The 26,323-nt window shown below is 37.5% G+C and overlaps 1 non-coding gene across 1 annotated transcript; it reads right to left on the reverse strand.

The window, feature by feature from the left end:
• Window positions 1-18,520: 18,520 nt before the first annotated feature.
• On the reverse strand, window positions 18,521-18,589 carry Gm23389. Its single transcript, XR_003949227.1, has one exon. It is a non-coding gene; the product is annotated as a small nucleolar RNA SNORD30 (small nucleolar RNA).
• Between the last annotated feature and the right edge of the window lie 7,734 nt (window positions 18,590-26,323).

Genomic DNA, 26,323 nt, shown 5'->3' on the forward strand with positions numbered 1-26,323 from the left:
TTTTTGCAGTTGATATGATAGTATATATAAGTGACCCTAAAAATTCCACCAGAGAACTCCTAAACCTGATAAAAAGCTTCAGTGAAGTAACAGGATATAAAATTAACTCAAACAAGTCAATGGCCTTTCTCTACACAAAGGATAAACAGGCTGAGAAAGAAAATAGTGAAACAACACCCTTCTCAATAGTCACAACTAATATAAAATACCTTGGCGTGACTCTAACTAAGGAAGTGAAAGATCTGTATGATAAGAACTTCAAGTCTCTGAAGAAAGAAATTAAAGAATATCTCAGAAGATAGAAAGATTTCCCATGCTCACGGATTGGCAGTATCAATATATTAAAAATGGCTATCTTGCCAAAAGCAACCTACCTATTCACTGCTATCTCCATCAAAATTCCAACTCAATTCTTCAACGAATTAGAAAGAGCAATCTGCAAATTCATCTGGAATAAAAAAAAAAACCCTAGGATAGCAAAAACTCTTCTCAAGGATAAAAGAACCTCTGGGGGAATCACCATGCCTGATCTAAAGCTGTACTACAGAGCAATTGTAATAAAAACTGCATGGTATTGGTATATCGACAGACAAGTAGACCAATGGAATAGAATTGAAGACCCAGAAATGAACCCACACACCTATGGTCACTTGATCTTTGACAAGGGAGCTAAAACCATCCAGTGGAAAAAAGCACTTTCAACAAATGGTGCTGGCACAACTGGCAGTTTTCATGTAGAAGAATGCGAATTGATCCATTCCTGTCTCCTTGTAATAAGGTCAAATCTAAGTGGATCAAGGAACTCCACATAAAACCAGAGACAGTGAAACTTATAGAGGAGAAAGTGGGGAAAATCATCGAATATATGGGCACAGGGGAACAATTCTTGAATAGAACAGCAATGGCTTGTGCTGTAAGATTGAGAATCCACAAATTGGACCTCATAAATTGCAAAGCTTCCGTAAGGCAAAAGACACCATCAATAATACAAAAAGGCCACTAACTGATTGGGAAAGGATCTTTACCTATCCAAAATCAGATAGGGGACTAATATCTAACATATATAAAGAACTCAAGAAGGTGGGCTCCAGAAAATCAAATAACCCCATTAAAAAATTGGGCTCAGAGCTAAACAAAGAATTCTCACCTAAGGAATACCGAATGACTGAGAAGCACCTGAAAAAATGTTCAGCATCCTTAATCATCAGGGAAATGCAAATAAAACAACCCTGAGTTTCCACCTCACACCAGTCAGAATGGCTAAGATTAAAAATTCAGGTGACTGCAGATGCTGGCAAGGATGTGGAGAAAGAGGAACACTCCTCCATTGTTGATGGGATTACAAACTTGTACAACCACTCTGGAAATCAGTCTGGCGGTTCCTCAGAAAATTGGACATAGTACTAATGGAGGATCCAGCAATACCTCTCCTGGGCATATATCCAAAAGATGTTCCAACCAGTAAGAAGGACACATGCTCCACTATGTTCATAGCAGCCATATTTATAATAGTCAGAAGCTGGAAAGAACCCAGATGCCCCTCAACAGATGAATGGATACAGAAAATGTGGTACATTTACACAATGGAGTACTACTCAGCTATTAAAAAATGAATTTATGAAATTCCTAGGCAAATGGATGGACCTGAAGGGCATCATCCTGAGTGAGGTAACCCAATCACAAAAGAACTCACATGATATGAACTCACTGATAAGTGGATAATAGCCCAGAAACTTAGAATCCCCAAGATATAAGATACATTTTGTAAAACATATGAAACTCAAAAAGAACGAAGACCAAAGTGTGGATACTTTGTCCCTTCTTAGAATTGGGAACAAAACACCCATGGAAGGAGTTACAGAGACAAAGCTTGAAGCTGAAATGAAGTGATGGACCATCTAGAGACTGCCTTACCTGGGGATCCATCCCATAATCAGCCTCCAAATGCTGACACCATTGCATACACTACCAACATTTTGCTGAAAGGACCCTGATATAGCTGTCTCTTGTGAGGCTACTCTTGGGCCTAGCAAACACAGAAGTGGATGCTTACAGTCATCTATTGGATGGATCACAGGGCCCCCAGTGGAGAAGCCTGAGAAAGTACCCAAGGAGCTAAAGGGATCTGCAACCCTATAGGTGGAACAACAATATGAACTAACCAGTAACTCCCACCCCCGGAGTTCGTGTCTCTATCTGCATATGTATCAGAAGACGGCCTAGTTGGCCCTCAGTGGAAAGAGAGGCCCATTGGTCTTGCAAACTTTATATGCTTAAGTACAGGGGAAAGCCAGGACCAAGAAGTGGGAGTGGTGAGGGTGGAGAGTGGGGGGACTTTCGGGATAGCATTGGAAAAGTAAATGAAGAAAATACCTAATTTGAAAAAAGGAAAAAAATGCCTAAGTGAGGATACCCTCATCAGGTCCAGTTAGGTAGGAGAGCAATTCTGAAGGAGAAGGGGCTCCAGTAGCAAAAAAAAAAAAAAAAAAAAAAAAAAAAAAAAAAAAAAAAAAAAAAAAAAAAAAAATCTGACCCATAGGCCCCCGCTGGACTCTTCCCATACCCTGTATGGGAGTCATTTGCCTGTTCTAATAAGGTTTATCTGGTTTGTTCTTCTATTGCTGTGGCTGATCTTCTGCTGTTCCCATCAATCTGTAACTTTGTGTGGGAGATTTTTAGGATCCTTTCATTCTCAAGGCAGTGTTTCCAGACATTTTGTCCTCTGTGCCTCAGATCTCAGTTTCTTTGTGATAGGGACCCTTGGCTTCTGGCTGTGCCTTCACGGGCTTCCCTCCGATCTCTGTCACAGGTTGTCAGTGGTCTCTCACCTTCCATCTGCCACTTCACTCTCCTGTCTGTGTGGGTCTTCTTTCTATCATCCTTCTCTGTCCAGTGGATTGAGCTCTTCAGTGCCCTTAGTCTGAGTGCCTGTTCAAGTTGTCTGCCTCATGCTTGTCAAAGGACCTCAGAATTATACCAGGGCTTTATTTTACAGCTACCAGATGCAGAGAGTAGGTGAAGTCCTTGACTGGTTACTGGGAAAAAGATGTGAGGGAGGAGAAGGCAAGAGTTATTAGCATTTCAAATATCTTGCCCAGGGTCAGATATAAAATAAGGGAGATAATTTATAGTGGTTAGGTGTCTGGCTCTAATAGTGGGTTTATTTCACAAAGATGATTTGCAAATAGGTGAAATCCCTTTCTTTTTCCTTGTTTAACCTATTTTTGATGCTATAGCTTCAAGATGAGCAAAGCATTTCATCTTGAAACTACTCTCTGAAATCAGTCTTTCGTGATTCATGTTATTAATTATTTTATTGATCCAGCTAAAGACAACTTCTCTTTATTTCGGCCAAAAGTTCAAGATATAAAAACTGTAATAGCTGAGCACCTTTATTCCCAAGAAACTCATGCCCACATGGTGCAAGAAAATAATTTTAGAACTTTTTGGAACTTCCTATTCCTGTTACCTATTTTCTCTCTGCACAACTTAGTTTTTCTTTACAAAACACATAGATTTCCTAAGTGAATAGTGAAACAGGGGCCTCCTAAGTAACTAAGTCTACGCTGGCCTAGGCATGTTTATTTACTTTGTTGTTAGAACACCAGGCACCCCTCCTCCCTTTTCTGGTAAGCACTTCACAAATTTACTGTCACCCTCGGACATAAAATGTAGCAAAATTGATTCCTTTACTTTTAGCATCAAGGTTATTCACTTCCAGTAGTTCACAGAGATTAGATGACAGCAGGGGTAAGAACCATTTTCGGTTTTGAGATCTCAGTCTATTATTCTTCCAACATTTGAGAAATAGAATAATGTTATTTTTCAACATTAATTGGTTCTTTGGAAGTTGATGTCTTCTTAGGGGGTCATGGTTGAATTTTATTTCAAACATCATTGCAATTTCAACTGCAATATGTTACCACCTCTCTGTTGGGAAATAAAGAATAACACTTCTAAAATAACATTATGAACAGGGTGGATTAGGAAGAGCTAGAAATCAGAAAATCAAAATGAGTTTGGAAACTCTGAGAAAATCCTTTAACCTTGCTGCTTTATTTATAAGAGGTCAGATTTTGCTCTGTTGTGAGTACTGGATCCTTCTAGAAAGAAAGGTAGAAAAAGAGAGGTTCCCTTATGTACTTCATGCACTGTCGAGATTCCTTTTTATTAATAATTTTATTAGTTTACATTTCAAATGTTGTCCCACTTTCCTGTTTCCCCTCCACAACCCCCCATTCCATCTCCCTCCCTGTTGCCTCTATGAGAGTGTTCCTCCTTCCACCCCCCCACTCCAATACTTTCCGTAATAAAATAAAACAAACAAATAAAAAACACTTAGGTAAGTTTTTTTTTTGGTTTGCCCATCTACTCTTGGCTATGAGACTACCAGTCTTCAAACCCATCAGAAATCTAAGAACAACTAGTATTACCTGAAAATATGGGAAGCACAAAATATAGCTTCCAAAAGAGCCAATTTATAGAGACTGCTGATCATTTGGATAGTCCTTATAAAAAGGTTGGAGCATTGGTCTCCTGCCTCCTGGCCCAGGATCATCTAACAGACCTTGATATGCAGAATTTTGAAGGGCTGATTACTCTTTCTTGGCAGAGATTATCAGTTGACTATTCTACATAGTGTGCCCTTTATCTTGACAGTATTTTGTCTCTAGATGAAATGAGGCAATTCTTGCCTAGTGGCTGTCTGGCCACAACTGGACCAACTCCAGTGATGTTCAGTTTCTTCTTTGAATCCAAAAAAAAGGGTGCTGTTAGGAGCTGACAGGTTTCTAGTCAAATGATCTTTAATAAAGAGATGTCCATAGACATCATATGCTGTGGACTTCTGACATCTTTGAAGACTATCTATCTACCCAAAGCATTTCTTAACTGTTAAGCCTTGACTACTCTCGGCCATTTCTAATTGAAATATCTCAGAAACACCCTTTTAATTAACTCAGTACCATGAGTTTGCTATCTGGCCCTTAACTCAAATTGCTTAATCATCTAAAAACAACTTATAATAGCAGTTATAGAAGGACTGGGTCTTAACTATCTGGCCCTTAACTCAAATTGCTTAATCATCTAAAAACAACTTATAATAGCAGTTATAGAAGGACTGGGTCTAAGCCTTGTATTGTATTGTAATGTATTGTATAGGCACAATGCCTATGTGAGACTAACAATATTAACCCCAATTTTATATCAATAAGAAATTCATACCAAATGAACTTTAAATTTGTATTAAATAAATTTTGTAACAATGTAAGATATAGCTATGTGTTTTGCTTAAGAGTAAATTTGCTAACCTATCCCTATTTGTCTATTTCTTTAATTTCTATGATATTACTATAACCATCCTTTCTTTGCCACCCCTTTTCCTTTTACCTAAGAAGGAAAAGGATAAAGAAGAGGAAAGGAAAGAAAGAAATACCCGAGTTTAACTGGCAGGTTGGGTAGAGATGTTTCAGGAGCTCTGGGCCCTAGAGTCTCCAAGAGATAATAACAGGTTGACCATTGCCCTCCAGTGAATAGCGGGTCAGCTCCACATGACAGAGAGTTGCCAGTGCCTGGCAGGACTGTGGAAATTTGCCGTTCTTTTAAAATATTTCCCACAACAAATTGATGTACAGCATTCCATCATATGATATGTCGTTATCTTTGTTACCTACTAATTTGTTGTTAATATTCAGCTGGGATTTATATTTCTTCTCTAAATTTCCTCTGTTTTCTTAAGAAACTTAAATTGGAGTGAAATATTAGGGCAAAATTACCTAGACATTTTAAAACTTTTATTCTGATATTACTTTTTTTTTGTTTTGTTTTGTTTTGTTTTGTTTTTAACAGAAAGATTTCTCAAGTTGAGAGCTCCAACATAAGACTTGGAATTCAGTTGTTTCCATTGTCTTTGGCATTGAGTTTCAACATAAAATAATAACTTGTTTTTGTAACTGGTAGGTTAAAATATGCTTGCAAGCATATGGTTTATAACTCATTGACTAATTTCTCTCTTTGTTTTATATGCATATAACGTTTAGAGTCTTTGTTAGAGAAAGTTATCAAAATGATATTGATAAAATTGATAGTTTTAAATTTGTTTATGTGTATGTGTGTGTATGAGTGTGTGTGTTCATGTGTGTGTATGTGTTTCAGGTTGTCTGCCTGTTCCATATGAATTAAATTTCCCATGGAAGCCATAGGAGAGTGTTTGATAACTTGCAACTATTGATACACACTTTTTTGTTAGCTACCATGCGGGTACTGGGAACCAAATTTTTGTCTGTCAGAGTAGCAGATGCTTTTGATTTCTAACCTCTAAGCAATTGCTTCAACTCACTTTTTAAAATATATAACATTTTGAATTTCTTAGATGTATACATGCATTGTGATTGTCTACAAACCCACACCTTCACTCCAACTAACCCATATCCAATCAAATATGTGCACCTCCTAGCTTTACCTATTTTCCTATAATATAGTGAATATAATATATTGAACATATTGAATGCTGTCTATATGTATCTAGGTATGGGGCCCACTGGCACATGAGCAAACTCCCAGGAGCTACATCTGCAAATAGTTCTTCTGTAAAAGGTAGAACTTGTTATGCTGCCTCTTCACCATTCTGGTACAGTATCTGTCTGTCTTGGTCTTGTGCTGGTAATCAGCTGCTGTGAGTTCGTCAGGGCAAAGGTCCTGACAGATCCAGAAGGCTCTGAATCTCAGCAGACCGTCCAGATCTTTGGTTCTCACAAATGTTTGGTCTTCCTTTTCGTGATGTTCCCTGAGCTTTGGGGTTTGTGTGATATAGATACCCATTTAGGAAAAGTGGAACTTTTATTCATTGTTGGTGGGAATAAAGGCTTGTGAAGTCACTTTCAAAGCCATTTGAAGGTTACTCATAGGTTAGAAATATAACTACCATTTGATGAAGTTAAACCATTCATATACCTGGAGGATTCAATGTCTTAGTGCAGAGAAATTTGCCTATTCTTGTTTTTGCTACTCAATTCATAGTAGCTAGGAAATGAAGTCAGCCTAAAAACACTCAATAATAAGAATGCTATACATCTGCACAAGGTGACTATATTCAGATGTAAAGAATAAAATAAATTATGAAAATTTCAAGTAAATGGATGAAAGTGAAAAAAAATTCCAAAGGAGCCATCCTACACACAGGAAGACTTCAAACCCTTATACTTGTGCTTTTAACCTGAAACATAGAATCCATTAAACTAGAAAGGGGCCATGAATGTATGAGGAAGAAAGATCTCAATTGGGGAGGAACAGTAGAATATAGATGATATGAAGAAGGGATGGTTAATAGCAGTTTAAGATCCAGGGAGATGAGAGCATAGACAGAGGAATTCTTGAGAGAGTACCTAAGACTAAGGATGTTACTAAAAGCATATGGAAATCTTACTACTTTATAAGTTCACTACAGTACTATTGCTGCTGCTGTAGTAATAGCTGCTGTTGCTGCTACTACTACGACTAAATCGTTTTTATGGAAGTTTTCACTTTGAGTTATAAGTTAGGGTGTTCTCAAACACTACCAACTCAGTATAGGTTACTGATACTGCTCTTGGTTATCTACACAAACATTTGGTGAAACCCTATTGCTACAGATATCTCACCCTTAAGTCATGGGACATAAAGAAATCAAATGGATACTGACAAGCAAATTTCCTCCATGCTGGTTAACTTTCATAGTGTTGGAAACTGTTGCATACTCCTAGGGGAGAAAGGTATTCAACAGTCTTACCCAGATGTATATATGTCAAAGTACAATAAAACCTGATTGGACTTAGATACCCATTTATGTGGCATATATGCACAGAGGTTTCCACATTCTGATTGCATTTTAAGGTTCCTCCTTGGGAGGAAGCTCAAGCCTGGAATTATAAACCCAGCCAGGAAAATACAGCTGGGCTCAGATGGTCACAACCCCTAGGATAGAACCGCCTATTACTATTTTTTCTGAATGGGCATAATATCAAACTGCTTGGTAAATATTTATTTGTATACACATAAGTGTTGCAACTCTCAATCCTTTTTAGAGAAGTCATTCTGTGCAGCAGATACAGTGAGTAGAGAGACTCACAGGTTGTCAAAATGCAGATGATATGCTCAGCTACTCGGTGTTTTTATACAGTGGCATAAACAAACAACTTATTTCTGAACAGGTAAAGCATGGAGGGTACCAAGAAGAAAAGTAAACTTGGTTGGACTAGGCGAATTCATCATAGAAAAATTATTCTTTTTGTGTTCTTTGCATGCCACATTAAAGTAAAGAAATGTAAAATTCATGTATAAAGCTCACAGTGGAGTTTGTTTCTGCAATTGGAAGATTATATATAAGATTTTGAAAATATTTTCAATCAGAAATATGCTTTTAAAAAAGTTATATAATGGATTTTCTCTTTCTTCTAAATTGTATCATATACTGTACATTTAAATTATACTTATGCAAATTTCTAGTTCCATACTCCACATCTTATTTTTAAGCTTTGACATTGTCTTAGGAAATTGTATTGGTACTTGCTTACTTTTTACAATACTTACTATACTGGAAAAGGTTGAGGACATATATCTGAATATATATGTATATGTATGTGTATATGTGTGTGTGTGTGCATGTGGGTGCAGTGTCCATGGAGGTTCATATTCAGGTTCTCAACTTGAACCTGGAGTTTAAATGTAATTGTTAATGACCTGACTTGAGTAGTGATATCTGAACTCCAGTCCTCATGGTGATCTAGAAGCATTCCTGACCTTAAGACAAATTGCCCCCTTTATTATGGTTAAATAACATAGAAATTGCTATATGTCTATTTATTTAAAAGTCTTTTAAAGTTTTGAAATGAGATACATCAAATATAAATACAATGAATACACTTAAATAACTAAACCAAAGGTCATTAACCAGACTGCAAAGAAAATTTGCAAGTAAAGATGTTTGGACAAAAGAGTATATTGTGGGATACACTATGACACACTGAATCTTCCTTGGTGAGATTTTGTTGTTGTTTCTTGTGATTTACTCTTCCTTCCTTCCTTCCTTCCTTCCTTCCTTCCTTCCTTCCTTCTTCCTTGTTTTCTTTTGGGGTGCAAGGGTAGAGGGCAAATATGAACAGAGATGAGTACAACTGGGGTGATGATGTTGAAAGATTAGAACTACTAACAAGTAGAAGTGGGGAATAAAAAAGTAAAACGTAAAAACAAAATTCTAGGCCTTTAGGCCAGGCTTGGGAATGTGGCCTTTGCAACTCAATGCTCGAAGGTATGCTAATCATAAAACAGATAGCGACATTCCTCCACCCACCTGCTTCCTGGGTTCAAAGAGTGTTCATTCAAAGAAAGTCACCCTGACCATTACTGGAACCTGCAATGCAAATGTGCTATTGTTAGGGGCTCTTAGAAACTGTCTTGAGAGTTAACAATTACTAGGTATTCCTTGTGACACTTGTGACTTTGTACTTTCTTGTGACTCTTAACGGGTATCTTTGGTATTTTTTTTCCCAACAACGCCCTCCCCACTTCCTTGAGTTGTGGTTTCTTCCTTTAAATACCCCCTTATTCAGCTACCCGGGTCGCCGCGGTCCTCTACCCCTGTGTGGTATATGACCGTGGGCCCGAGAGCGCTCTTAAATAAAAATCCTCTTGCAGTTTGCAGCAAGACCCTTTCTTGTGGGTGATTTTTGGGGTGTTGCCTCTCCTGAGTCAGAACGTGGGGGAGTCCTCAAGTTGTGGGTGTTTCAATGTGAAATCCATAACCAACCAGTAAAAACTTAAAAACTTAAAATAATTAAAATGGAATTAGAAGATTAGGGGGAATCATGAAATAAAACAAGTTGATAGAAAAATATAACAAAAAGTGGAGACATAAATGTAAGAGAAGAGAAAATACCCTAAAGTGAGAATGGGTTTCTTCAGAGACAATATAACTTAGTTTTAAAACAGCAATCATCTAAAATTTTGATAGCTTCTGAGGTTACATTTGTGTTGTGAATAGCCTTGGGGCTAATTATATTTGATGTTAATTTAGTTCTCCTGTGAGTGGTTGTGACCAAGGAATGAGTCAGCACTCAGGTGATTTCCTGTAAACCTGATTCCCACCTTAATTTGTAAAATAAAGGAGAGCTGATGATTGAGCAGATAAAAGGGAAGGTGGAGTGGAAGGTGGGGAGGGGGGGGAAGAGAAGAAGGAGAAAATGAAAGAGGGAGAGGCCACAGAGGAGGAGGAAGGAGAAAAGTGGAGTAGAAGCACATGGCCTGGAGAAACTGCAAGTTGTAAGGAAGAAGATGGCAGAGTAGCGGTAGATCTGCCCAATCTGTGGTAGGTGCACAGCATGTAATCATATTAACTGTGTTGTTTTCATTGCCAGGGCATATTTGGGAGGAGATTTACCACAACACATTTGTGTGTATACATGTGTGTATGCATGTGTGTATGCATATATGTATACATATGTGTATGCATGTATGTATGCACGTGTATATGCATGTGTGTATGCATGTATGTATATATGTGTGTATGCATGTATGTATACATGTGTGTATGCATGTGTGTATGCATGTGTGTATGCATGTATGTATACATATGTGTATGCATGTATGTACACACAGGCATTTATGCCCATGTGTGTGAGAGCAGAGGGCAGAGTGCAGTGTATTTTTTTTTTTAATAAATCATTATCTAATTTTTTTGAGATGTTAGAGACATGGTCTTTCATTGAACCTAGAACTTGCAGATTTCCTAGTCTAGCTCATCATCAAGTACTAGGACCCAGGCCTTCACTTCTGAGCATGCTGAGATAGAGATTGCAGGTATGTGCTTTCTCAGTCCTTATTTTATATGGGTTCTGTTGATACAAATTTATCTCATCATGTTACCCATCCCAGGAAGGACTATACCAAGTACTTTTAAAGTTTATTTTGGTCTACAGAAACTTCATGTTTGAGACAGGAACTCAGTATGCAGTCATATTTGACCAGAACTTTATTTGTAGAGCAAGCTCATCTCCAAATCTCAGAGATATGCCAGCCTCTGCCTCAAGGGTGCTATGGTTTAAGGCATGTACCACCATACCTGAAAGCAGGAACTATATTTTTGGAAATTAATATAAAATGGCTTGAGCGCACTATATAGGTTTACAGTCCAATAAGATCCTCATTGTACCCATGACACAAAGATATCAAGGTGTATGATTATATTGTAAAGGGATTAATAATCTTATGAGAGACCATTCTAATTTTTATCTAGCACAAGTGCCATAGTGTCTTAGGGATTTTAATGCTGCAGTGAAATACTATGAACAAAGAGCAAGTTAGGGAGGAAAGGGTTTATTCAGCTTATACTTCCACATTGGTGCTCATCACCAAAGGAAGTCAGATCAATACAGAAACTCAAACAGGGCTTGAACCTGGAGGCAGAAGTTGATGCAGAGGCGATGGAGGGCTATTGCTTACTGGATTGCTCCCCATGGCTTGCTCAACCTAACTCACCAGCCCAGTGATGGTATCACCCACCATGGACTGGGTCCTCCCCCCTTGGTCACTAATTGAGAAACTGCTGTGTAGCTGAATATCATGAAAGAATTTTCTCAACTGAGGTTCCTTTCTCTCTGATGTCTCTAGTTGGCATCAAGTAGTCACAAAACCAGCACTACACAGTGTAGCGTGTGACATTAAAAAACAGCACATGTTTTCGAAGGCTAGGCACCGGCCAACGGCCTTGATTTGTTCTCAGCCCGATACTGAGACTGCATGTTTCCCTTTTGCCAAAACCTGTTCCACCAAGTTGGCTCTGCCTCTCCAGAGCCATGAAATAGCTCTCTTCATTCTGCAGATGGCTGCCGCCAAACCTGCATAGCACTCCCAAATTTCCTTGGCTAGCTGGGGCTCATTCTCGCAAACCCATGCTCCTCCGCAGTTACCTTTCCCTGGAGCTCAGTTGAATAGCAGCGGAAGGAAAACACCAGACAATCTTAGTTTAGAATCAACAGAAGATCACTATTGACTGGATATCTAGACTTCATTTAAATATGCAAATCTTAGAAAACTTAAGCACACATCACCAAAGTGTTCAGGTATATGATGTCACATTCAACTATGTAAGTTCCCCTGCTTATGGCCAAAATATCAAAGATTACCTGATTTCACTGCATGTTGGTTGTTATCTTCACTTAACTTATGAATTAAGATTGAGATTTCCTTTGGACAATGTATATAAGAACACACCGTGTCTTTTTCTCCTGTTTGAAAAGAGCTACTAAGTCTTCTTACAGTCTGCAGGTATAACTGGCCTTGACCTCAGGTTGTTCTTGGGAGAATGCTCATGGCTCTCCTTAGGTATCACAATGAAAGCGTACAGTGGCAGCAAGGGATACCTACACACACTTATGCTGCAGAAAAGAATTTGCTGAGGCAATGCTTTGAATTTAATAAAAATAAGCTCTTAATTCAAACATGGGTATTAAGAGAGGGGAGAAATGCTGAGCCGTGGTGGTTCAGGCCTTTAATCCCAGCACTTGGGAGGCAGAGGCAGGCAGTTTTTTGAGTTCCAGCCCAGCCTAGTCTACATAGTGATTTCCAGGACAGCCAGGGCTACACAGAGAAACCCTGTCTCGAAAAAAACAAAAACAAAAACAAAACCCAACAACAACAACAAAGAAACAAAAAACAAAAAACAAACAAAACAAAAAAAGACAGACAGAGAGAGAGAGAGAGAGAGAGAGGAGAACAAAGAGACATGATAACAGCTGTTGTGTACATCATTGGGTGGGTATGGACTTCCCCAGAGACGTCTCAGTAATGTTCACTCTTATGGTGATGGTCATATATGAGCTGTGCTCTGAAAAGAAAGACTTTATTGTCAAATACAATTTGACAGGTACTATCATATTGTTGAGAAAGAAAGAAAGAGAGAGAGAGAGAGAGAGAGAGAGAGAGAGAGAGAGAGAGAGAGAGAGAAAAGCAACAGTTCTACACCATTATTTTCTATACTTAAATGAAAGGGAAATTTTCTTCAGTATCTCCTATCAATTATAGATGTAATTTAGAAATCAATTTTGATACTATTGGTAAGATTAAAAACTTAGAACAACCTTTGGATTGACCAAAAAAAAAAAAAAAAGTGGGAAAAAAAAGAGGGAGGGAGGAGAGAGGGAAGGAGGGAGGAGAAAGAAACAACTAAAACTCTATAGTAGGCTTAAGGATACAGAACAGTAGTGTGGTATATTGGATGAGATCCTAAAACAGAATAACATCAGGGGGAAAACTAAGGAGCTCTGATATACGCCTATGTACATGAATGTTAAGCTAGTAAGTATCAATGTACATTGAAATGTATATGTGTTTCTCTTTTACTAAGAAAATCTTTCTTAACTAATCAATCAACAAGTTTTGAAATATTAAATGTATCTATAAACTCTACCTTTAAGAAATAGTATTCTAATTCATGAAATTCTCAGACATTCATGTCACTAAACACATGCATCCCCTGTAGTATGTTTCTCACAGTATTTAGTAATTATCCTGTAGGTGTGGATTAAAGCTATAGAATACATGTGCACATGCACACAGATATACACAGACAGACAGATGACAGATAGACAGACAGACACATCCATACCCATTCACTACATTGAGGACTTTTAGTCTTTATTTATTATTATTATTATTATTGGTTTTTCAAGACAGGGTTTCTCTGTATAGCCATGGCTGTCCTGGAACTCACTCTGTAGACCAGGCTGGCCTCGAATTCAGAAATTCACCTACCTCTGCCTCCCAAGTGTTGGGTTTAAAGGCGTGTGCCACCACTGCCTGGTCATTGAGGGCTTTTAAATTGTAGTTACTGCAGTTAGTCTCATTTTTACTTTTAAACTTTTCTTATTTATCGATGACATTTCCTTAGAGCATCCTGTATTGTTTAGACCAATTTTGTCTTATTGAAGTCAGTTTGACAAAGTCAGTCAGGACTTTATTTCAGAGATTTTCCTGACGTTGTTTTCCATCCTTCCACATCTCAGTGCTAACTTTGCCCTTCGCAGGTACCCTGTTGTCATTCACTTACAGATGTTTCCTGTAATTACTTCTTGCCTAACTGCAGCTTGTTTTTGCATCCAAGCTATGCCCAGAGAGGCAGTTTTCTGTTACTTTTAAATTTTTCTGTCAGATATAATTTGCAGCCTGTCAACTTGTTCAGATGGTTGATATTTATCCAGACAAAATATCCTTTTATGTATTCTTTCATCAAAACTTTCAAGAGGCATATATGGCAAGCACAAATAAGATTAATTCCCTGGGACCATAAGATTGATGTTTGATAACTGTATAAGAGAAAGTGGACAATAAATAGTAATTATACTTTGTGGAAACTCCTAGGAGAAAGCTGTGTAAGTGTTTATTAAAGCCCATCAAAAGAGCTTGCTGTGAAGATATACTTAAGAATGATTGCCTAGATAAAACTTCTATAAGGCGTGCCACAGAAAATGACTCCTTTAAAAAAAAAAAAGAGGGTGATAAACAGATATAGAACTAAAAGACACTGCAATGAGCTGAAGCTAGGGTAATCTTGGTGAGGAGAAGCCGAAATGCATCTTGGGTATAATTAGTTAACATGAAAGGTTGGATGTAATTGGTGTCAGACTTTAAGCAAGAAAATGACGATTCTTTTTTGCGTTGTTCTAGAGAGTTTGGCTATGCCAGTGACTTAATAGTATTGGGTTTGTGTTTTCAAAAGATCGTTCTAGGAATAGCAAGGAGACCAGAATGAAAGGGCATAATTAGAATCAGGAAGAGCACAGTTGTTATTGCTAAGATTTATTTGAAAATTTATGAGATAATAAATTTAGACCATGGATGTAAAAACTATAAGAACTTAAAAACTTTTTAATAAATAAATTGAGAAATAAAATTAAGAAATTTTGTCTAGGAATATATGGATAGCCTGTGTAGAGAGTAAAATGAACTACTATACTGTTCTGAGTTGCAAAAAAGCTTATACTTCACAACAGTTATCAATATTACAGCTATAGTAGATCCAGAAATAATTTTGAGGATGACAGTCTTAAGGTGCTTACATCTGATTAGGTAATTCCTTATACACATCTAGAAAAAGTTTTATGTCCTCTATTATGTTCAATAAAGTGCTTTTGTATTAATGTTTTAGGCTAGAGTGTTCCAGAGTCTACCATTCTCTACACATTGGCGAGTTTGTGAATCTTTTTATTACTTCCTCTCTACTGCAAGACGAATCTTCTCTGATAATGGCTGAATGAGAAAAAATGCCATTAGGAGTCATTGCTGCTTTACTATGGCAGAACAATAGTATTTGAATTTTTCTCTGGGTCAATGGTCTATTTTGTCTCAAATTCTTGGCTACCTGAGAAGTGTCAGATATGGGATCCATTTCTTGGACTGGCTTCAAATGCAACTAGGTAGTATTTATGTCTAGTGTTGCTCTAGTTTGGCATAAGCTTGAGTTCTAATCCAATGTCAGCACAGTAAGATCTTCATCTTCAAATTTTTTTCTGGATCTATGATAGCTACAATATTGATAACAGTTGTGACATATATGTTTTCTTGCAACTCTGAAAAACATGGTAATCCATTTTACTCTCTATACAGGATATACATAAATTCTGATGCTAATTTTTTTCATTTTATTTGTCAATTCTCCCACATTTGTGTCACTATGCACTAATGCATCTTGTGGCCAGGTAACCTTTGTGGACCACAGGATTGGAGGATTGGTTGTTACTTGTTCCCACCAGTAGCATGAAGAGTACTACACAGTGCCATGGATAGTCATCAATAAAGGTGAAAGCTCTAATAAGCATCAGCTTGACCTCCCCAGGCTAAATAAGATGAGTTAGTACTGTCTTCTGCAGTAGGACCTTACTATCAATTTGCAGAAAGCAATTAATATCCTTGATAATAGCCTGAATTGTTTCCAGATTTCCATGAGGATACTTTAGACAACAACTAAGTTAGATGTAACCCATTCCCAGCATTAAAGGTTTTACTTTGTAGCTAAAAACTTCTAACTGGGCATTGTCTATCTGGTTATTTAGTGATTTCATTAGGATTCCTTTCTTATATGTATATATTTTAAGACTCTATAGCAATAGATTCCACATGAACTTTAGTGTTAGTCATCTACCCAATAACCCTTCCCTTCCCTCCCTCTTTCACCGTATCTCTGTTTTATCCTGTTCTAGTCTGTCTTCATGTGTCTCCCTGACTTTATATTTTGTTTCCTCTTCTTTGGGATAACCTCTTCTCCCACCTAGTCCCATACTCTATTCCTAATCTCTGTGGATGTACAGATTGTAGCATACCTACTGAAGGCTTAAAGGCTACCATCTACATATAAGATGATATATAACATTTATATTTCAGATCTGGGTTACCTAACTTGGGATGATTTTGTGTAGCTCCATTAATTTACCTCTGAATATAATGACTTTATTTTTAAATAGCTGCATAATAATATTCCAATGAGTAAATGCTCCAACATTCTCATTATTATTCATCTGTTGATAGACATCAGTGCTGTTTCTAATTTCTGGCTATCATGATAGGAGAAGCAATGAATATGGATGAGCAAGTGTCTCTGTGGTAGGACATAGAGTCCTTTACATATGTGCTCAAGAGTGGCATAGCTAAATCTTGAGGTAGATCAATTCCCATCTTTCTGAAAAATAACCACATTGATTTCCAAAGTGGTTGTAAAATTTCGCACTGCCACAAGCAATGGAAGGGTGTTCCTCTTACTCCACATCCTTACCAGAAAGAGCTGCCATTTGTTTTATTGATCTTGACCATTCTGACTGGTGTTAAGACAAAAATCTCAAAGTAGTTCTGATTTGCAGTTCCCCAATGACTAAGGATGTTGTACAATTCTTTAAGTGTTTCTCAGCCATTTGCATCATCTTTTGAGGCCTGTCTGTTTAGATCCTTACCCCATTTTTCAATTTGGTTTATTTGTTTTCTTCCTGTCTAGTTTATTTTTAGTTTTTTATATGTTAGATATTAACCCTCTATCAGATGTGTAATTTGTAAACACTTTTTCTTACATTCTTTCATCTGCTGCTTTAATCAAATGATGGTTTCCTTTGCTTTACAGAAGCTTTTCATTTTTATGAGGTCTCATTTATTAACTATTGTTCTTAGTGCCTGTTCTATTGGTTTCCTATTAGAAAGCCTTTCCCTGTGCCAATGATGTAAGATTATTCACCATGTTTGCTTCTAGTAGAATGAGAGTATTTGACCCTATATTGAGGTCTTTGAGCCATTTGGAGTTGAGTTTATAACTATGGATTTATTTGGAGCCACCCAGTTAGTTCAGCACTATTTGTTGCAGATGCTTTCTGTTTTCCAATGTATATTTCTGGCTTCCTTGTATAAAATCAGGAATTCATAGGTGTGTGGATTTATTTATGACTCTTTAGTCCAATTCCATTTATTCATATGTCTGTTCTTCTGCAATACCATGCTTTTTTGTTACTATAAATTTGTAGTACAACTTGAAAATCAGAAATGGTGAAACTTCTAGCAGGTCTTTGCTAAGCAGGGTTGTTTTAGTGATCCTGGGTATTTTGCGTTTCCATATGAAACTGAAAATTGTCTTTCAATTTCTCCAAAGAATTGTGTTTGAATTTTGACAGGGATAGTATTAATGTGCAGATAGATTTTGGTAGGATGGCCATTTTCGCTGTATCAATGTGAAAATCCATGAGCATGAGAGATTTCCCACCTTTTAGGTATTCTTTACTTTCTTTCTTCAATGTCTCTAAATGTATTTGAGGAAAATACGTAATAATAAAAATATTAAAAAAGGAATTTATTGTGCAAGTCTTTCACTTGCTTAGTGAGAGTCATCCCAAGATATATGCATATGTATATTTATTTGTAAATAAAATATTTTATATAGAAAAGATACATTTATGTTCGTTTGTAAGAAAGTTACTGATTGCTGTGTCATTTTTTTTTTTTTTTTTATCCTGCTACATTACCAAAGTGTTTATCAGCTGTAAAGGTTTCCTGGTAGGGATTTTTAGGATCTTTAATGTATAAAATCCTAACATCTGCAAAAAGAGTTGTTTGATTTATATTCCTATTTAATATCAATATTTCATGCCATTTATTTGTTGGTGCATGTGTATTTGTGTGCATGTTAGAGAGGGACAAAGAGACAGACAGACAGACATACTCTGGGGAGAGAGGGAGAGGGAGAGGGAGGAGGGAGAGGGAGAGGGAGAGGGAGAGGGAGAGGGAGAGGGAGGAGGGAGGAGGGAGGAGAGGAGGGAGAGGGAGAGAGAGAGAGAGGAGGGAGGAGGGAGGAGGGAGGAGGGAGGAGGGAGGAGGGAGAGAGATTTCTTGTTTTTGTTCTAGAGCTTTCAGGTATACCATTAAGTTGGTAATATGAGATCTCTTCAATTTTTATAAATAGAAACATAGTGTTATGAACTTGACTCTTAGAACTGCCTTTATCATGTTCCATAGTTTTTTTTTTATTTTTTTATCCAAGTCTCAACAGCCATCGTCAGCCAAAAGAGATTCTATGAAAGTCATCATATACTTATCTTCTGTTTTTATGTCCATCCAATTCAAAAGGATTTTAATTTTCTTCTCAATTTCTTTAATAAACTTGGGTGCCCTTGTGCTTGTGCATGTATGTTAAAAATTAAATACTTTTCTTCCCCATCTCTTTTTGTTATTTTTGGTTTGATATCTATTTTGTCATGTATTAAGATGTTTTTTTCCTGATTACTCTTTTGGTCCATTTGCTTGGAATACCCTTTCCAGTCCTTTTACCCTGAAGTGATATCTAACCTCTATGCTAAGATTTATTTCTTGGATGCAGCAGAACAATGGGTTCTGCTTTTTAATCCAATCTGTTAGTCTATATCATTTTACTGGGAAATAGGTATCAATGGGCAGTGTTTATTGAGTCCTGTTATTTTTTGTTTGATTTAGTAGTCTGGTTGTATTTGGTCTTGTTTCTTGAGTATGGTTAACATCTTTAGATGGAAATTTTCCTTCTGGCACCTTCTGAAGAGTTGAGTTGGTAGATAGATATTGTTTAGTTTGATTGCATCATGGAATGATTCCTCCCCTCTGGGTACTGTTATTGATAGTTTTGCTGGATGTAGTAATCTAGGTTGGTATCTGTGGTCTCTTGCAGTTTGTAGAACATCTTTTCATGTGTATATTGGCTTGGCTCTGCTTTTATGTGTGACTTGTTTTTTTTTTTTTTTTTTTCTTGAAGGTTTTAATATTTTTTTCTTTGCTTTGTATGTTCAGTGCCATGGGGAATTTCATTTTTGATCCTGTCTATTCTGTATCCTCTATGCTTCTCAGCCTTGATAGAAACCTCATTTTTTATGTTAGAGATATTTTCTTCTATGGTTTTGTTGAAAACATTTTTCTGTGCCTCAGACCTGGATTATTTATTCTTCCTCTATTTTTCTTATCTGTATACTCTTTCTTTTCATAGTGTCCCAGATTTCCTGGATGTTTTCTGCCTGGACTTACTGGTCCACAGGAAAGAGGATAGCTAAGTTCTTGTCTAGGTGAAGTCCCCAGAGAATGGAGGTAGGATGGGAGGATTTTCTTTAAATGCTGTTGCTTCTGTTGTTGTTGTTGTTGTTGTTGTTGTTGTTGTTGTTGTTGTTGTTGTATGTCTTGGATTTAAATTAGTATAAGGAATTTTACAAGAAAAAGTAAAAGTGGAAATATTGTTTATAAGAATTTCTTTTTATCAGCATTTGCTTTAAAAGTTTAATCCAATGCCATTTTATCTGAAGAAAACTATGGTTGCAAACATATGGCACACATATATAATCCCAAATATTTGAATATAACCTGCTCAGTCGTCTCATAGTGTTACTTGTATGTTTATGTTTTCAAGGTTAGCCATTTAATATTGGAAACAATTTGGTATATTCTTCCCTAGAGAAGACTATTTCTTCCACCCCTAGAATTCCTTAGTCACCTTTGGTATTTATCAGGAGTTGAGGCCTCTTGAACTTCCTTTCTTCTACTGTAGCACATTTATTGGCATCATCCCTGCTCTGATGACTTTTAGATAGGCACTTTGCTGTGACTGTAGACATGTAGCTTCTCTGATATTTCTAGGAGACACAATCTCCTACTTCGTTCCTATTTCTTTGGCTCTTAGAATCTTTTTACCTTTTCTTTTACAATGATTTCCTAGACCTTGGTGTAGGAGTTGTGTTGTAGATGTTTCAAACGTTGGGATTGGGCTCCACAACACTGTATTTGGATCTGTTTTGGTGCTTTGTAATGGACTCTTTCTGTTACAAATAGTGTTTCCTTAATGATGGGGAGAAAAGTACACTTCAGAATGTTTTAGAGATTATACTAGTTTAGTAAAGAGGCAGCTGTAGGTTCTTCTCCAAGATCCATGACTTCTTTAGCCCTGGGTAGTTGGTAATGTTTCCCATACCAGGCATGATTTTCCTCTTGTTGGGTGTGTCTTAAGTTCAATTAGTGAGCTGTTGTTTACCTCTGAAGTATGCATGTAACTATTGCACCCTTAGTGATACATTCCATGCTGATCATTATTGACTTTTATAGGCACCAGAGCTGGGTGAACTATTAGTTGCTCCTCCCTTGGACGTTCACATGGTGCCTTTGGGTACTATGAAAGCTAGTCATAAATGAAGAGGTGTCTTAGGGTTTCTATTCCTACACAAGCATCATGACCAAGAAGCAAGTTGGGGAGTAAAGGATTTATTCAGCTTATACATTGCTGTTCATCACCAAAAAAAGGGACTGGAACTCCAGCAAGTTAGGAGGCAGGAGCTGATGCAGAGGCTGTGAAGGAATGTTACTTGCTGACTTGTTTCTCCTGGCTTGCTCAGCTTGCTTTCTTATAGAATCCAGGACTACCAGACCAGGGATGGCACTACCTAAAATAGGCTGGGCCCTCCCTGCCTTGATCACTAATTGAGAAAATGCCTTATAGCTGGATCTCATGGAGGCATTTCCTCAAGGTAGGTTCCTTTCTCTGTGATAACTCCAGCTTGTGTCAAGTTAACACACAAAACCAGCCTGTACAGAAGGCTTCCAGTTCAGTATCTGGGTCAGTTCTTTTGGTTGTCCCTTGTTAGCTGTATGAGCATGAAGAAATAGTTTAAACTTTCCATGTATTGTCACTATCTATAGACTAGGAAAAATAATGGTATCTTTTCTATAAGGTTGTTTTAAAAATGCAGATTGACAGCTTCCAAACGCTGACACCATTGCATACACTAGCAAGATTTTGCTGAAAGTACCCAGATATAGCTGTCTCTTGTGAGAAAATGCCGGGGCCTAGCAAACACAGAAGTGGATGCTCACAGGCAGCTATTGGATGGATCACAAGGCCCCCAATGGAGGAGCTAGAGAAAGTATCCAAGGAGCTAAAGGGATCTGCAACCCTATAGGTGGAACAACATTATGAACTAACCAGTACCCCAGAGCTCTTGACTCTAGCTGCATATGTATCAAAAGATGGCCTAGTCGGCCATCACTGGAAAGAGAGGCCCATTGGACTTGCAAACTTTATATGCCCCAGTACAGGGGAATGCCAGGGCCAAAAAGTGGGAGTGGGTGGGTAGGGGAATGTGGGGGGTAATGTATTGGGGACTTTTTGGATAGCATTGGAAATGTAAATGAGGAAAATACCTAATTAAAAAAATTAATTCTAAAAAAAAAATGCAGATTGATTGCAACTGCCCAGTATCAGATAATTAATACATAGAAAATGACAGCTGCATATGTTGTTTGTTAAGTATCAAATGCAGTTAATGGTAAGAGGGTCTCTTATAAAGAATTCCACTCGTGTTGTAATAATAGCTGCCACTATCACAATTGTTGGAGGTAAGTAAGCAATATATATGCCCATGTTGTTTTCTTCCCAAGGATACTGCTCATCTCACTTAGAAGAATGTGAGCCCTCCTAATATGTCTTACTATTTAGTGTAAAATATGAAGGATTTTTTGAAAGTTTGAAAAAGTGATATGTTCAGCAAAACTAAATTGTTTGCCCACACTTTGTATAGTTTGATATATAGAGATTATTATTGGTGTTTTTCAATTTCTTGTAGTCTGTCTTATCAACAAATAGTATGACTTCTGAAGGTCAAAATGAAATAAAAATATTTTCCATCAGCTAGCTCAGTCTCTTTTAAATGGCAAAGTGTCTGGCAATTGCTTTACTGAAAATTTAATTTTCTTTTCATATCTTTCATGCTCCATGGTTATATAAATGACGGTGTTTGCAATCATGCTTTTCCATAGATAAAAGTCCTTTGGGTTCAGTCATTGGTTGAACACTTAAAGTAAATACTGGTAAGAGTTTTTATAAGCAATATTTTTGCCATTTACATATTCTTGTTATAGTAAAATTCTTTATACTATCTTAAAATTAACTTTCTCTGTAAAAATTTTTCATACTGCCATTTCTCAATATTTGTTTTCTCAACCTCATTGTATTGATTTTCTTTTTCATATAATGGAAGAACTAGGAAATATATAAGTATAAAATAAAGGAGAGACTTTTCATAATCAATTGCTAATTGAACTGAATATTTCATTTAAATGTGAATTTTATGTTGCACTGCAATTAAAATAGACATATTCATGTTTTTCCTTCAGAAATTATCACTTAAAAATAAAATATCCTCAATATAAATCTGAGTTCTTATATTTTATCAATATTATAAAGAAGAATGTTATTTTATCTTGTAATTTCTGTATAATTATCAATAATATTTCTATGTTCCCCTTTAAAATGTCTTACAATTCCTGAACAGAATACCCAATTTCTCAGGCTCTAAGATCAACAACTGATAAATGGAAACTGAAAAGATTCTGTAAGACAAAGGACACTGTCAATAGGACAAATTAACCACCTGCAGATTGGGAAAGGATGTTCACCAAATCTACATCTGATAGAGTGCTAGTATCTAAAATTTACAAAGAACTCAAGAAGTTAGACATCAACAACCAAATAACCCAATTTAAAAATGGGGTACAGAATTAAACAGGATTCCTAACAGAGTAATCTCAAATGGCTGAGAAGCACTTTAAAAAGTTCAAAGTCCTTAGTCATCAGGGAAGTGCAAATCAAAACAACTCTGAGATTCCATCTTACACCCATCAGAATGGCAAAGATCAAAAACTCATGAGATAGCACATGGTTGCAAGGATGTGGAGCAAGGGGGAACACTCCTCCATTGCTGGTAAGAGTATAAACTTGTACAACCACTTTGGAAATCAATCTGGCATTTTCTTAGAAAACTGAGAGTAGTTCTCCCTCAAGACACAGCTATACCACTCCTGGGCATATTCCCAAAAGATACTCCACCATCTCACAAGACACTTGATCAACTACATTTATAGCAGCTTTATTCAGTCAGTAAATGGAAACACCCTAGATATCCTCCAACTGAAGAATAGATAAAGAAAATGTGGTATATCTACAAAATGGGATACTATTTAGCTATTAAAAACCAATATGAATTTTGCAGGCAAATGGGTGGAACTTGAGAATATCATCCTGAGTGAGGTAACCCACTCTCAAAAGGATGTGCATAGTATGTACTTACTTATAAGTGTATATTAGCCATAAAATACAGGTACAATATTTCACTCTACAGACCCAAAGAAGCTAAACAAGAAGGAAGGGACAAATAAGGAAACTCAAATCTCACTTATAAAGGGGAATTTAAAAAGTCATAAGAGGCAGATGGATGGAGGGAACTGGGGGGAATAGGCAATGTTGAGGAGTATGGTGAATTCAAGATCCGGTATGGAGAAGTACAGGTGAGATGGCTAGATGGCCATGAATGGAAATCTGCAACTGACAGGGGTGAGGAGGTAGTGGGGACATCTCCTGGAGGAGACATATCCTAGGACAAGTGAGGCCTCCAAGAATCAATGGGGATGACCTAAGATGTGACTCACTGCATTGGGGATATGGAAACTGAAAAGGCCAGTTCCGGTATCTAGACAGGAATTCCAATTTCAACCCAAAATTTATGCTGTCTACAAGAAATGCAGGCACAAGGGAGGGAGCAGATACTGAGGGAATGGCCAACCAATAACCAGCCCAATTTGAGACTCATCCCATGGGCAAGCACCAATCCCTAACACTATTAATGGTACTCTGCTATGCTTGTAGACAAGAGCATGTTGTCCTCTCAGAGGCTCCACCCAGCAGCTGACTAAGACAGATACAGACACTCACAAACAGTGGATAGAGGTTGTGGATTCCTACAGACTAGGGGGAAGGATTGTGGGTCCTTAAGTGGATAGGAACTCCACAGGAAGACCACAGGGTCAACTATCATAGACTCTTGGGCCTCTCAGAATCTGAACCACAAACCAAAGGACATAGTGGGATGAACCTAGGTTTTCCCACTCATATGTAGCAGATGTGCAGCTTGACCTTCATGTGGGTCCCAAACAACTGGAGTGGGGCCTATCTCAAAAGCTGTTGCCTCTATGTGGCCTATGTTCTACTAGCTGGGCTGCCTTCTCTGGCTTCTATGGGAGAAGAAGTGCCTAGCCTCTCAGAGACTTGAAGTGCCAGGGTAGGGGGGGATACACAGGGGACCTCCTTCTGCCCAGAGGAGATGAGGGGAGTTAGGATTGTGGGAACTGGTGACAGGAAGGGAGGCAGTGAGCAGGATGTAAAGTGGATACGTAAAAATAAATAAATAAATAAATAAATAAATAAATAAATAAATAAATAAACCATCTTATTTGTTTTTCTGGGAACATGGGCTGATATATGTTTTCATGTCTCTCAACATAGCTGCAAATTCGGTACATTGGCAAGGTTGGCCTTGACCTCCTGATGCTTCTGTCTCCACCTCATGAATGGTGGAACAGGAGAGGTCAATGGTAAAATGTGGAATTTTCTGTAGAGTAGCCTTCTGTTCCCTTTACTGTGAATTACCCAGAGTTCATTTAGATATTTTTCCCACTGAAGTGACATAGTAGCATGTGCTTTCTGAGGGAAGTTTCCTTTCTGTTGGGGCTATTGTCTTAAAGGGACAGTACCAATAGTAGCTCCCAAGCTGTTTAGTTTTAGTTAATATTCTCACTCTGGAGAGTGATGGAGAGGGACAGGGACAGGGACAGGGTGAGTGAGAGGGAGGGAGAGAGGGAGAAGGAGAAAACAGGTGTAACATCTGAGATGTATGTTTAAATTTCACGATATTTGCTTTCACAAAATTCACGTTATACATTTATGCAGATGTCTCCTTAGCTTCCCAAGTAGAATTCCATGACAGAATATAAGCATTTGAAAATAGTCAATTTTTTTATTGCCTAACAACATACCATAATTTTTGTTATCAGAGTTCTTGGGGAAAAAATGAGATAGGTAAAAGATGTGAAAAAGAAAAAGAAAATCATGCTGTCATTCAAGAGAATATTGAAAGCTTTTCTTTTTAGGCTAAATATATTTAGAAACTTCTCAGGATAAATGCAGTGTAGAATCTAGGCCAGGTATTAGAACATGTTCAGGACTGGGCACTTCACAATTTCCTTTAAAAAAGCTATACTGGTCTAGAAAGTGTCTGTTAGGATGTGAAGTGGAAGGAACCTCACTGAGTTAAGCCACCATGCTGAAAACTGGGATAATTTTCTTGTGCTAGGCAAACCAGAATTGAGCTAGGATTTGTCAGCAATTGAAGGTATGGACTGCTGGAGGCTCTGATGTAATGGTCTGGGAAACAAGGAATCCTCTCATTTTGATACGCTATGCTACGCTTTTGTCTCAAACATTTCTCCAAACATGTCATCATATGGGTATATTGGCACAGTTTAGTGACATTGCTTTATTGGAAAGTGTGGCAGGATTTTCCCTATTCAATCATTGGGATAATTATAATTTGTCTAATCTAGGTGGGAAGTATTTATCATTATCAATGATTAAATTATCTGAAATTATTGTATTGGCATCTTGTGAATTGAGAATTTATTAATACACAAATCTGATTGGTTAATTTTTAGCTTCAAGAGTTTTGTTTTAATTAGTTACAAGCAAAATCATTTTTATCCTTTGAGAGTGGTCGTTAATTGGAGATGGTTCATGGTTGGGGATGGGAGTTCAGTTGAATCCCTGGCTCAGCACTGGACCCCTCCAGATTTGGATCTATGAAGACCCTAATGCATGCTCTGTTGTTCAAATATGTGTTGTCTAGAAGAGACAGTTTTCTTGATGCCATCATTTGCTCCAATTCTTACAATCTTTCTGCTTACTTCCCCATAACATTTCTTGAGCCCTGAGGGG

The sequence above is a fragment of the Mus musculus genome, chromosome 1, assembly GCF_000001635.26.
Source record: "Mus musculus strain C57BL/6J chromosome 1, GRCm38.p6 C57BL/6J".
Classification (NCBI taxonomy): domain Eukaryota; kingdom Metazoa; phylum Chordata; class Mammalia; order Rodentia; family Muridae; genus Mus; species Mus musculus.